Source organism: Rhinopithecus roxellana, chromosome 21 (assembly GCF_007565055.1).
Source record: "Rhinopithecus roxellana isolate Shanxi Qingling chromosome 21, ASM756505v1, whole genome shotgun sequence".
NCBI classification, from domain to species: domain Eukaryota; kingdom Metazoa; phylum Chordata; class Mammalia; order Primates; family Cercopithecidae; genus Rhinopithecus; species Rhinopithecus roxellana.
The window spans coordinates 80,703,328-80,717,009 of record NC_044569.1 but is presented as its reverse complement, the minus strand read 5'-3'; the positions used below and the strand labels follow the sequence as shown (position 1 = coordinate 80,717,009).

At 33.6% G+C, this 13,682-nt stretch overlaps 1 protein-coding gene across 3 annotated transcripts in view; it reads left to right on the top strand.

The window, feature by feature from the left end:
• NOL4 (nucleolar protein 4) overlaps positions 1 to 13,682 on the top strand; it is a 276,911-nt gene that overhangs the window by 46,901 nt on the left and 216,328 nt on the right. The gene's annotated exons all lie outside the window — the stretch shown is intronic.

Here is a 13,682-nt window from a genome sequence, read left to right as displayed (position 1 = left end):
GGGCCCAAGGTTTTTATAATGTTGTAGTAAATGTGGAGGAGGAAAAGGACATGTGCTCTGAGGCTATATACAATCTCAGACAATACAACGAGTACAACTGCAGTATTATTTGCATATGGTAATTGATGACAATCCTTTGTTGTAGCTTTCATTTTTCTTTATTCCTTGACCTGCTTCATTAAATTTCAGCAAATAAGAAAACTTGGCTAAGGATAGATTGTTTAGTCCTGTGGTCCCTGCTTCACTTTCCTTGGACTCATTCTATCTTTCAGTAATGCTCACCTTGCACCGACAAACGAGTCAAAATGCTTTGTGTTTCATAAGCGACAATGTGCCGATTGTATTCTGCAGGTTATATTTGATTTCATATGATGGTCTTTGTGTCTCATAATTGTTAATTATTTCTAAACACAAGAACCACTCAATTATACCAGTCAGTGTGTGGCAAGGAAAAATAAATGTCAGCTTCCAACTGCATAAATAGAATTAATTGTTTTCTCTGGCGTAGTGTAATCATAATAAAAGCACTTTTGTAGAGCTCCTAGGATGTGTTCCTTTTAAGCAATGTAATATCACCTTGAGAGAAAATAATCTATTTTTAATGTAATATTCAGTGATATACTACTGATATAGTTTATATATTTATTAATTATTATCATATAACAATAAATAAGCACATAATATCTGGAAGCAATAATGTTTGTTTATATTTTTGTTTCACAAAATGATTTATAAAGAGAATGTACCAACATTATTTTATTTGGTCCTAACAAAAATTCTTTAAGATCAACAGAGGGTTGGTTATGTTCATTTAACAGATAGGAAAGCTCAGATTTGAAGTGCTGACTTGTGTCTAATAACATATTTTAAGTACAAGAGTGAAAGCCTCATGTACTTCATTTTAATACTGAATATTTATTCTTCTACATTGCAATTTCTATTGTCAGAGATTGCAAAATTTTTATTAAATAATTTTGATTAGTTATAGTCCCTTAAACATATATTTTAGGGGTAAGATGGAGTGCAAAGGGAAGGGGAAAATAAGATAATTAGTGGGTATTAAGTAATAGGATAATAAAGACTTATTCCACCTAATTTATTTTGGAAAAGCAAAATATTTACCCAACACATATTCCTATAAGGGAGTACTTGTATTGAGGCCTTTGGCTCAGTGCTTCTACATTGCTGCTGCTGATTTCAGGGCTGCTGTCCATTCAGCTTTATTTCCCATAGTCTGATCACTCATGTTGGATCAAGTCAAGAGAGAGCTATGGTTTCTCTTCTCCATTTACTTCATTTGAATTTCAGTTTTTCTTCTTTCGTCTATACCTCACCCAACAATGAGTGATTGAGGAATGAGTGAGATGTGAAAAATATCAAAGGTAAATCACTCTTCTCTACCTATTCAGAAGCAAGCGTTCAATGCTAATGGAAAAGACAATATAGCATTCATAGGTAAATTCTCCTGTAATTCTATGATGTAAAGTTGATTGAATGATTAATGCCATTATATATGACAAATTTGAAAATGTCTAATCAGTTCTGTATATTAGCAATATTTTTGGTTTGGGATTTGCATTTACTTCAAATATTCAAAACATTTTGTTCTGTATATAGGTAGTTTCTTATATGAATATGCACCATGGCTTTCTATCTGCTAGTATAAAAGTCCAAGTAGCTTTCTTCTGTGACAATAGCTATAGACATATTTTCCATATACTTGCCTATTTTTATTTTGATATACAAAAAAGTTGGACATTTGAGTAAAATTGAATATATTATTCTATTTTTAAAAGTCATATAACCTCTTCTTCAACACATTCTGCATACAAACCAGATTAGATTTGTTTCTTAGAAATTTTGAAAATTCAAATGGGGAATGGAATGGGAATGGAAGGTGTTATTGCTGCTGCATATTATACACTTATGAAGAAAGGGTCATGCTATACTTCTTTAGCTAATTTATAAATTCCAGAAGAGGTTCAGAACTTCCCCTCCCTGTCCCTTAGGTGAAGCTCAGATATTTGATATCTAATTATTCAGTGCTAAATGAGATCTAGCATTATTCAGTACTAAATTTCTGGTTATCTGAAGTATATAACTAGTATCTCTTATTATCTCTCTTTTACCAAATTTCTACAGCCCCTTTTCTTCTTTTGTTCCTTTGAGTATTTCTGTTAATTATTAGCAGATTTGGCATCTTTCTTAAAAACATTTTTTAAAGTTCAGTGGTACATGTGCAGAATGTGCAGATTTGTTACGTAGGTGAACAGAATACCAAATACGGTGTGTTCTCATTGGGCATTTCTTTTTTCTTTTTTTTTTTTTTTTTTTTTTTTTTATTATACTTTAAGTTCTAGGGTACATGTGCATAACGTGCAGGTTTGTTACATATGTATACTTATGCCATGTTGGTGTGCTGCACCCATCAACTCGTCAGCACCCATCAATTCATCATTTATATCATGTATAACTCCCCAATGCAATCCCTCCCTCCTCCCCCCTCCCCCCTCCCCATGATAGGCCCCAGTGCGTGATGTTTCCCTTCCCGAGTCCAAGTGATCTCATTGTTCAGTTCCCACCTATGAGTGAGAACATGCGGTGTTTGGTTTTCTCTTCTTGTGATAGTTTGCTAAGAATGATGGTTTCCAGCTGCATCCATGTCCCTACAAAGGACGCAAACTCATCCTTTTTTATGGCTGCATAGTATTCCATGGTGTATATGTGCCACATTTTCTTAATCCAGTCTGTCACAGATGGACATTTGGGTTGAGTCTTCATCTTCTTCCTTTGACCATTTCCCTTAGCTTGCCAAGTCTTTTTTTTTTTTTTTTTTTTTTTTGAGACGAAGTCTCACTCTGTCCACCAGGCTGGAGTGCAGTGGCGCGATCTCGGCTCACTGCAAGCTCCGCCTCCTGGGTTTACGCCATTCTCCTGCCTCAGCCTCCCTAGTAGCTGGGACTACAGGCCCCCGCCACCTCGCCCGGCTAATTTTTTATATTTTTAGTAGAGACGGGGTTTCACCGTGGTCTCGATCTCCTGACCTTGTGATCCGCCCGCCTCGGCCTCCCAAAGTGCTGGGATTACAGGCGTGAGCCACCGCGCCCGGCCAAGCTTGCCAAGTCTTATCGTTATCTCACTTTTATCTGTGCTCCTGCTATATATTTTTTCCTATCTTGGTAGGCTTAACATCTCTCTCGGTATATATCATTCTGAATAATATACAGTTATTTCCTTTGGTAATTGAAGAAAGAGGTAGTTTCTGGTAATATGACTAGAGGAGTGTAGTAACTGTGATGAACAGTGTTAACTGCTTACTGACTGTTCAATCATTCTAAATATTAAAAGAAATACAATAGGTATTTAAGACATGATCCCTTTATCTCAATTAATTTATAATATTGTGAATAAAAATGTTAATATAAAAATAAACAGTATATATTATAATAAACTGATTATATTTTATTGTCTTTCATTTATTCATGGTTCTTAGGAGTTTTTACTCCACCATTTAGGAGTTATTACTGTACCAGTGTGGAATTAATGAAAACAACAAGATCGTCCTTCCTGAGCCAACTTTATAATCAACACAGTAATGTCATTCAAGCTATGTTGTATATGTGCCATGAAAGAAGGTGTTTAGCCTGACTACTGATTGACCTTTTAGGTAATATTTTAAAAGCCCTGGCCACCATCCCATAAGGTCATTTTGTGTACATAATATTTTTCCGAAGGGCTCTGAAACTGTCTCAACTTATAATCAGAGTAATGAGCATTATAATAGATTAATAGATTAGCAGTGATCTTCTTTCCCCATGTAATTAGGTCTACAGGATTTGAATATTGTCGATAACACCTCATTGTATTTTTCTTATGTGGAAGAGTATCATGAAGAAGAATTTATTCATTCAACATGAATTCAGCAAATATCTGTCAAGTATCTATTATAAGCTGATAACTAAGCCAAATACATGTATATAAACCTAGATTTTAACTATGTTCTCTCTTATACTTTTATATCTTATAACATTTAAGTGAGTGCTACATGATAACATAAGGCTGTTTTGTTTTATATAAACCTTAGGGTTTCTTTTTCTATAAAACTCACACTCTTAGGGCATGTCAGCCTCAGACATTTCTCTAAGTAATTTTGAAGTTCTATTTTCTGAAGAAAAAATACTGAATGTCTCAGAAATACCTTTGTGACTTGCACTACATCAAGCATCAAGGCAGGAATGATGTCTTTGTGCATTTACATAGCACTTTTATTTTTAAGAGGTCAGGGAATTTCATATGGATTATCTTTTTCACCCAGATTTTCCTTCTGCAGTAGTTGCCAAAACATAGAGGAATGAAATTTCTTGCCTCAGGTTATGTAGTCCTTCTTAGGCACCACACGTGAACTTTCTCTAAGTCCTGGTTTTCTTCACAGTGTGGTCTCACAGATTTGTCCATTTCCTCCTAAAATGAATGAATTAATTCAAACAACAAGTATTGAACATCCACCGTTACTAGACACTGTTCTAGGTAGTTGGGAGAAATCAATGAACCAAACAGGATAAAAAACAAAACAAGATCAAGCAAAGCAACCCTTTCTTTGTCCTCCTGAAGTTTATATTTTAATAATAGGAAGCAGGGTGTGGGAAAGACAGAAAATAAGCACCATCCATTAGTAACATATAGTATTTTAATAAGAAATAAATGCAATGGAAAAATAAAGTAATTATGGGGAAGTTAGGCCATGTGGTCGCGACATGTAAGTAAGTTAAGCCGTTGATTCAGAAATGATTGAAGTTCCCAACTATGTAAAGCAATATAATTAAAAACTAGTTCAAAATTGAAAGTGTAAATACAATCCTGCGTTTACATATTCAAATGGAGAATAATTAAATTTATTAATTCAATCAGTAGATATTCATTGATGACCAGTTGGTAGAAAGTGCTGTTCCAGGGGTTGTGACTATAGGGGTGGATATAGTGCAGATTCACTCTCAAGCTGTTCAGAGACTGGGGGACAGGATATTATAATCACTTATTGCTACTTAAAAATAACCATCCAAAAGCATAGCCCTTTAAAGCAGTAACCACTTTATTATCTCTTGTGATTCTGTGAGTTGACACAGCTTAGCTGGTGATGCTTCTGCTTCTCCCAGTGTTGGCGGGAGCTGCAGTCCTCCGAGGACTTGTCTTGCCTAGACTGTCAGAAGTGGCTCATTCAATGACCGATGCTTTGGTGGGAGAAGGCTGAAAGACTCATCTCAGCAATGAAATTGGGATACTAGACCATTTAGGTCTGTTTCTGTCCAGGTGTCAGAGCCTCTTCCTCTCCATGTGACCTCTCCCTACATGGTCTCTGCGCATGATTTCTCCAGCAGGTAGTGAGACATTTACTTGGTGGCTCAGTGGTACACAAAGTGCTAAAGAACTTGACAGACTTTCCCAAGAGTTAGTTCCAGAACTTACACAGGGTCATTTCCTCTATATTCTACTGGTTAAAGGAGTCCCAGACCAGACCACTCCAGATTCAGGGAGGTTATTTCATAAGGAGAAAGTTACGGGTTGCGCAGATTATTTGAAGCTATTTTTGGAAGCTAGTGATCCCAAGCGACAGTGTTTACAATATACACAAGGTACTGTGGAAACCCTGAAGAAGATAATCTATCAGTCTGGGTGCATTCAGGTGAAGCTTCCAAGAACAAAAGGATGCTGAGCTAAACATTAAGAAAAAAAAATCAGAATTAACCTGTCAGTGAGGAACAGGATATGCCAGGAAGAGAGACAGCATGAGACATACACAGGACATGGTATCAGAGGAGAGTGTGGTGTGTCCAGAGAACTTCCAGTTATTTAATATGAGAGTGAGGTATAAATCCTTTCAGTAAATTCTAAGAAGGCTACATAGGACAAAGCTTTGAATCAGAGGTATTTTATAAAATGAAAACAATACTGTCACAGAGAGTTGATCTGAGGACTAAATTATATCAAGTATCTGGCACATATAAACTAAGCATGTGTATATATATATGTCTGTCTGTCTCTCTCTCTCTCTATATATATGTGTGTGTGTGTGTATATATATACACATGTGATTTTAAACACTTTTTGTCATGATAAGGGTTTGAATTTCAACCAGAAGTGGATAGGAAGCCAATAAAGAATAAGATTTGCATTTTACAATGACCCCATTCTGCGGAGTCCAGAGAATTTATGAGAAAGATAGATGCTGAAGAAAGAATAATCAATTTGATGGCTTTCTAGGTCAAAAGAAAATACATACAGAAGGCAGAGACTGTGGAAAAGGATTTGAAAAAAAAACTAGAATTTGTAAGTTAAACACACAATTTGTTTTAGTTTCCTTTTTTCCTAATGTAGTAGATCCATTTAATAATTCATTCATTATTGCAATATGTATATTTATATTTTTTAGGGTCTCTCACAGTGCAGGCACTGGGTTAGAAACTGTGGATACAATTTCTATTTGTGAGATACAATTTTACATTCATGAAGTTCACAGTTTTGCTATGAAGATTGCAAAATTAATGATAATTACAATGGAATATGACAAGTGCTTGCTAGATGTAGGCACATAGGAGTCTCATTACACCCAGATGGTAAATGTCTGTGAGGGTTTTACCAGTAAAGTTTTCTCAAGACATGAAAGCCAGCAGGAGAAAATTTTAGAAAGATAAGTGAATAATACTTAAGGGACTTACGGGGCACCATCAATCAGACCAATATACAAATTACGGGAATTCAAGAAGGAGTAAAGAGAGAGAGAGAGAAAAAGGGGCAGATAGTTTATTTGAAGAAATAATGACAAAAAAACTTCCCAAGTCTGAGGAAAGAAATGGATATACATGTTCAAGAAACTCAACCAACTACCACCAGGATGAATCCATAGAGACTCTACCAAGACCCATTACAATCAAACTTTTGAAAGTCAAAGAGAGTTATGAAAGCAGCAAGAAAAAAGAGACTCATCTTGTACATTGTAGCCTTTATAAGATTATCAGAGAATTTATCAGCAGAAACCTTATAGGCCAAAGGAAGTGTGCTAATATTATTCAAAGTGTTGAGAGCAAAAAATGCTATCAACCAAGAATACTACAGCCAACAAAATAATTCAAAAATGGACAGGAATTTAATTATCAGACAAATCTGAGGAAGTTCATCTACTAGATCTACTTGACAAGAAATGCTAAAGTGAGTCCTTCAAAGAATGCTAGATGAAAATACAAACTTCAGTAAAGAAAAATGCATGACCAAATATAATAACCTGTATTATTATAATTTCGGTGCACAAATTTACTTTTAATTCTTATATAAAATTTAAATGACAAAAACATAAAAACAAATATAAATATATGTTAATTGATATAAAACACATAATGATGTACTTTGCGACATCAATAACATAAAAGTGGGGACAATAAGGAGTAGAGTAAGTTGTTAGTAGTTTAAAATAAAATGCTATAATTTGTTTAATATGTTACATATAAAATATATATAATATGGAAATATGCAATATAGAATATATTAATATAATATATAACATATATAGAATATTTTGTTATAACTGTAATGTTTTGTCTAATTGCAACAGTAACAATGTACACAAAAGGAAATGAAAAGAAAATCAAAGCATGCCATTACAAAAAGTCAACAAAAGCCAAAAGTAAAGCAATAAGAGAGGAAAGGAGAAGTAATAGAGTTACAAGACATATAGAAAACAATTAACAAAATGGCAATAGTATCTCCTTCCCTAAACCAGTAATTATTTTAAATATAAATGGATTAAACTCCCTAATCAAAAGATACAATTTGCTGAATGGATTTAAAAAATTAGGATCAAACTAAATGCTGTCTATAGGAGACTAACATATTAGATGTTAAGGACACACATAGGCTGAGAATCACAAAGATTAAAAACATATTCTATGCAAGTGATAACTAAAAAAGAGCAGAGGTGCTATACTAACATCAAAAAAGGAGACTTTAAAATAAAAATTGTTAGAAGAGACAAAGAATAATACCACATAATTATAAAAGGGCCAATTCACCAAGAAAATATATAATATTTTATAAATATTCATGCACCCAATATCAGAGTTCCCAATAGATGAAGCAAACATTGGCAGAATTGAAGGAAGGAACATACAGCAGCACAATAATAGTAGGAGACTTCAATACCCCACTTTTAATAATGGATAGAACAACCACCAAACAAAAGATGAATAAGGAAATAGAGGACTTGAGCAATTCTGTAAGCTTATTGGACCTAACATACATATAAAGAACACTCCAGTCATTCTTCTCAAGTGGACATGGAACATTCTTCAGAATAGACCTCATGTTAGGCTACAAAGCAAGTCTTAACATATTTAAAATGATCGAAATTATACCAACTATCTAGCATTTACAAATAAATAAAATTACAAATATTTCGTAATTACAAATAACTACAAAAGAATTTGCTTGCATGACTGACAAGTACGTGAATTTCCAGTATTCACCTTTAACATTCACTTTTGTCTTACTCATAAACATGAGTAAATAAAAAAATGAACCCACATCCATGTTGAAGCATACTTGATCATCAATTGCAGTCATCTTGATTGTCATTGCCTACAAATATAATAGTTCGGTAAAAATCAATGAGAGTATTCTGAGAGAATCAATTGGATATATGAAATTTATAATAGAGTATTGAATATTTTATAATTCATAAATCATGTTAAAAATCTTTTATATCAGCAAAATTATAATATTGTACCCTTTTTTTGGAAACTGGTTATTAAACATTTATCAGCATAGAACTGATATTACGATTTATCTGTTTCCTGTGTATTCCTGACATTATTTTCTTAAATATGTTTCTTAAGTCTGGACATTTGTATGAAAAATAGTAGAGTGATAATAGAGAGGGTCTTAGGAATGTTATCTGGAGTTTCCCATCTTCCAGCAGATAAGGGGGCACAGATCGTTTGAATTAAATTAAGTATTGAACTGACTTGATGCTGGGTTTTAGTTCTTATCTCCATATATTTCCTTCCACTCATAGGGTCTAACCTACTGGTGGTCCCAACTGAGAGCCAGGACTCCTCATAAAAGCTCTTCCTTCCTAATGGTCTTTGGCTTTTTAGTTTAGAACTGAGAGTACAGCAAACACTACTGTATTTTTTTTTCCAACACTTTTCTGCTGGTCTCATTTGTCTTTTGCTCTTGCCAATTTAAGAATATGCAAAGCCTTAAAGGCAAATCCATAGAATGGTGGTCTCACTTCTCTGCTCCTACCTTCTCTCTGCAATCTTGACTACTTACATCATTGCTACCATCTTCAATCTGAAATCCATTTTTTCTTCAGTATTTTAAGAGTTCCAAAAGTTATCTACCTATTAGCAATGTATGTTCATATTCTTCGTCTCTCTTTTCACACCAAAACTGGTGTTTTCCCTGAGGGAAAAAGCTGCTTACAGAATGTTGGTTCACATTTTCTGATGTCCTTCCCTCAGGGATCTTGGGCTCTCAATTCCTAGTTACCTCTTAGCTGTCTATTAAAAATCTTTAAATAGATTTTCATCATCTATATTTCAAAATTAGCTATTCTGGTTATTCTCAGTGGGAACATTGGACTGCTGCAGTCTATTCCATTATGATTGTATCTACATGCTTGTTAGATTCATACGCCTACCACCCTATACCAGGAAAAAGTTCTCTCCTAGATTGTCTCATAGCATTCTGTGTATAATTTTTATAATTTTATAAAAATAATTAGCACTTTGAATGGTAAAATCTTATGTTTTTGTCCATCTGTACTATAATACTAGACCATAAGCTTCTAGAAATTAAATACTATCTTATTTTTCCTTCTATTCCTAATACTTTGCACATGACTGCTACTGAATAAATGATTGTTTAACAAATAATTTAAAAGTATGGAAATAGATTTGTAGATTTCTGGACCAAACAGCCAATTATTTATCTGACAGATACTCCAAAGTTTGTTTTCCTCTTTGTTTGTGTTTAAAACATTTTCCTTAACTTCTTTCAGTACTTGTACAGCTTTTAAAAAAAGATTTAAATGTTTAAGCCAGCTGGAATTTATTCTGCTGTACAAATAAAGTGAGTTATAATTATGCTTCTTTAATTGTGTTTATCTTAGGAAAAAAAAAGACAATGGTGTCAAAAGTAAGAGCAATTTACTTTTACTTTTATAGATCAGCCATGTATTACTCCATTTGCTGGAATAACATGTTTTTTAACTAAAGGAATATTTTTGAACATTGTAAACCTGTAATGGATTGGTTATTAGACTAATTTCTATTTCTCTCCTGATACTTTAGTATCCTTAGATGTTACATATTGACTGTGTTTTATTAGATATTAAATTATATAGATGGTGTGAGTAAATACTGGTTAATATATAGATAAGAACCTTTTTACATATTTAACCCTCATTAGATTTTGACTACTCCCTCTGTGAAACCTTCCCATATTCCTTACAAGAGTGTTAGCCACTCTTTTTCCTAGTTGCATGGTGCTTTCTTTGTGGCTCTTTTATGGCCCTTATCAATTTGCATTAAATGTATCTGTTTAAAATAAAATTTTATACCTATTTCTACTGCCTTTCTTTTTCCAAAATTTGAATTTATTTTCCTCTGAGGCGCTTATACTTAAAATATATTCATTTCCCCTGCCTGAAAACGTACACACACACACACACACACACACACACGCACACACACTAGCAGGGAGAAACTTCTTTATAGTAGACATTTCTCTCTGTTTGGTTCACTGTCATATCTCCAGCACCCAGAGCAGTGCCTGGCACACAGACTATGCTGAGTGAGTGCTTGCTTCCCGCATTAAGCTGTGCACTCAGTGAAGACAGGCATAGTGGTCTAAGTCTGTATCCCAGCACCTACTACAATATCTACTAAAGCAGATTCTAAATCAATTTTCTAATAAGTGATAACTCATTCTGTTATAAAACTAAAGGATATGTTGTTGTTATTCACAGTCAAAGATAATCCTACTTATGCTGTTTACTTATCGTTTAGCAAATAATTTTTAAAATATAATGAGCATAAAAGAACATGATATATTTAAAATGTACTTCATTGATTACTTGAATACATATTCATTTGTTGAATTTTATAAACCAATAATAATTATGTAGAAAGATTTATATTTTTCTTCTGATACATTTAGAATTCTAAAGTATTGTCTATTCACTTTGCTTCATTAAATATTATAATCATATAGATTTTGTGAAAAATACCTTTCATTTATTAAGTATATACCTGATAGCAGTCTTTATATTAAGAACAGGGGAGACAAAGCTGAATATTATTTAATCCCTGTCTTCAAGGTCCTAAATGACACCTAACATTTATATAGTATTTTCAATATGTCAGGCATTATTATGAGAAATTTATACATATTTACTCCTTGAATTCTCATAAAGGTGCTATTATTATGTCCATTCTGATGGTGAGAAAACTGAAACAGAGAGAGATTAGTAATGCAGTTTGTCATTAGAGTCTGTGTTCAGTGTCTAGACAAAGTCTAGAGGCCATATTCAAGCCTTTCCATGAAAGGCGGCGTTTTAGAAAAAAATTGTTCTCAACTTCCCATTTGCTCCCCTTACTATAGGCTCCAATATTTCAGTCTTTTTACTCAGAACTGTCTTGGGGTTTATATTTAAAACTTGTTTTGTGAAAAGAGCTGTTTTTCCTATTCTCACTTTCCCTATTTCCCCTAAGACAAACATATTATTGCAATTTACCAGATCTACTGAATATTATGTTGAAAAATTAGGGCTCATAAAAATAATACATGAGAAAAAATTTTAAAAACTATTAAATTTCTTGCAGTAGTGATTTCTGGAATTCATATAACCTTAGTTGTTTATAACTCACTTTTAACATCCAAATCTAAGTTGTGGCACACTCACCATAACTACTTAAATAATTTTTTCTACAAACAATATTGTCTTCTTGGGGAAGCTAGACAATGTATAATATGATTGATGTCCAGGTAGTCACTCCTAAAGGAATAGCAGATAGTAAGCATTATCTATTATAGCAGTAAATTATTTCAACACATTTTTAACTAAGAAATTATTTAGAAATAAATAATTCTGGTTGATTGATTTTGAAAGTAAACCATGTGTTGTTTACATGTGTTGGCATTTATCCAGTTTCCCTGAATATAAAAGTGAATTTTTTTTTTCAAAAAAAGAAAGCCCTTTACTAATTAGATAATAATGAATATAATGAAAGCAGGTGCTATAACTTTTTGAATTATGAGAATGCATCTTCAGGGCAAGCTCTGAAAAGAGGATCATAAGGGGAAAAATTATCTGCATATATTGTGAAGTGGGTACATATGTATCCTGGAGATATATTCCAAGGCACACATTAGCAAAAATTTAACTGCATTTTTTACTATGATGGAAATAAAAAATACAAATAAAAATAAGTTTTAAAATGCCCCGTCTCTTTTAAATGAACTACTAAATGTAAATACATGCATTATGTGCAATAATGAGATTCTAGTTAATATCATAAAGCTTTTCAAACTCATTAGGGTGACAAGCAAGAAGTAACTAAAGATAGCCCTATGATTTTCTAGAAGGCCAATGTGGCATTGAATCTAACTAACATATAGATCCTCACACCTCTGAGTGGCAGCGACATCCATAAAGTCCTGTTCGCTCTCAGCACTTGAAAGCATAGATGTAGATGATATAGATTCTATTGCTTCAGCCACAAAGGAGAATAATTACAGTCAGTGGGGGAAGGGTGGCATGCAGGAATAGATGCTCCTCACATAAAAGGTTGAGAAATAGAAAAGATTACAGGGAAATTAAGGGGTAAAGAGGACAGGTCAGATGACTCCCTGGGTGAGCACCTGACTCAGGGTGATTGAGTTAACTGAACCTCTGCTGCTGAGAGGGGAAAACTTTTCCTGCCCTGTATCTTTCCTTCCAATGAAAAGGATGTAGTCGTTTGAATTGCAGCAATGTTTCTGAAGAAAAATGAATGTTCAATGTTCAAAATAGTCAGAACTATTACAGTGTACTATCAACTGTTTAATATGTATATATTAATGTATGTGTTCATTATTTTCCAAAAAATTTAACTGCCATGTTTGAAAATAACATATGAAATCTGCCCTCCTACAATATGGCTTGATACTAGATCGCTTCTGCTGTGGTACAGGCACTTAAATTCTACTTGTAATTATTTTTCTAAATGATTAGCACTTATTGTGGTTATTCTCTGGCTAATATATGTATGCAAAATGTGGCTGCAGGATTTGCTTTTGTTAGCATACCCTTCCCCCACCCTGAAACCTCAAGGCTCCAGACGTTGACGCTGGAGAGAGAAAATGGATGTGTGTGTGTGTGTGTGTGTGTGTGTGTGTGTGTGTGTGTCTGTATGTAACCTTCAAGTTGATACAATGGTGATGATATACAAACAAAAAAAAGGTAAAGCTTCTCCTTGACAGTGCCATTCCCAACTCATTATAATCATTTTTAAAAATCTAAAAGTAAGCAAAATGCTTTTAATTTAAATGGGGATAGTGTTTTAACAAAGCTACACAGAGTATTCAAACTGAAAAATTATTAAAACTGAAAATGGCACTTTTATTAAATAACTGTGATCTTCCAGCCA